The following is a 672-nucleotide window of genomic DNA, read 5'->3' on the forward strand; positions in this document are numbered from 1 at the left end:
ACACACACATGTATATAATTTCTCACTGGTTTTGCTTCTCCAGAGAATCCAGGGTAACATATTTGCCTTCTTTTCTTTGCTACTATTTCAGCAACAGCATGCTTTAAATTTTCCTCCTATATAAAGAGCAGGCAGGATATTGGTTCATTTTCAAGTAAAAAGGTGAAACTCAAGATAAATAGATACTGCTATAGTAGTTTGTGGCAGTCTTTCATTTGAATTATTTCTAGTGCTCGCTTTGGCAGCACATATACTAAAATTAGAAAAATACAGAGAATATTAGCATGGTCCCTGTGCTAGGAGGACATGCAAATTCATGAAACATTCCATATTTTTGGAATCCTCCAACCCAACCCTGAGACAGTCAAAAAGTCCTAAAAAATTGTTTATAGCATTTTAGCTACAAGCTGGTCAATTTCTGATTTTTTCCAATTTTAGGAAAATTTTATTTTAAAGAGTAAGCGGGGCCTTTGGGGATATTTTTATTTTTATTCTTTGAAAACTATTGATTTATTCTCATACACATTCCACTGTATTATGTGTTATTTTTGTGAATCGATTTTAACCTTTTTAAAATGATTATATAAATATCCAGAAACACTGTATGTACTTTTATCCGTTTAATGAATTTTCCCCAAGATGAAGCCTCTGCCAAGAGAATACCTCTGGTCA

General features: G+C 32.9%; 1 non-coding gene across 1 annotated transcript; it reads left to right on the plus strand.

Moving 5' to 3' along the window:
* Positions 1 to 229: 229 nt before the first annotated feature.
* LOC115869702 lies at positions 230 to 336 on the plus strand. Its single transcript, XR_004046334.1, has one exon. It is a non-coding gene; the product is annotated as a U6 spliceosomal RNA (small nuclear RNA).
* The last annotated feature ends 336 nt before the right edge of the window (positions 337 to 672 follow it).

This window comes from Echinops telfairi, unplaced genomic scaffold (genome assembly GCF_000313985.2).
Source record: "Echinops telfairi isolate 266 unplaced genomic scaffold, ASM31398v2 ScPeMD7_38;HRSCAF=143, whole genome shotgun sequence".
NCBI classification, from domain to species: domain Eukaryota; kingdom Metazoa; phylum Chordata; class Mammalia; order Afrosoricida; family Tenrecidae; genus Echinops; species Echinops telfairi.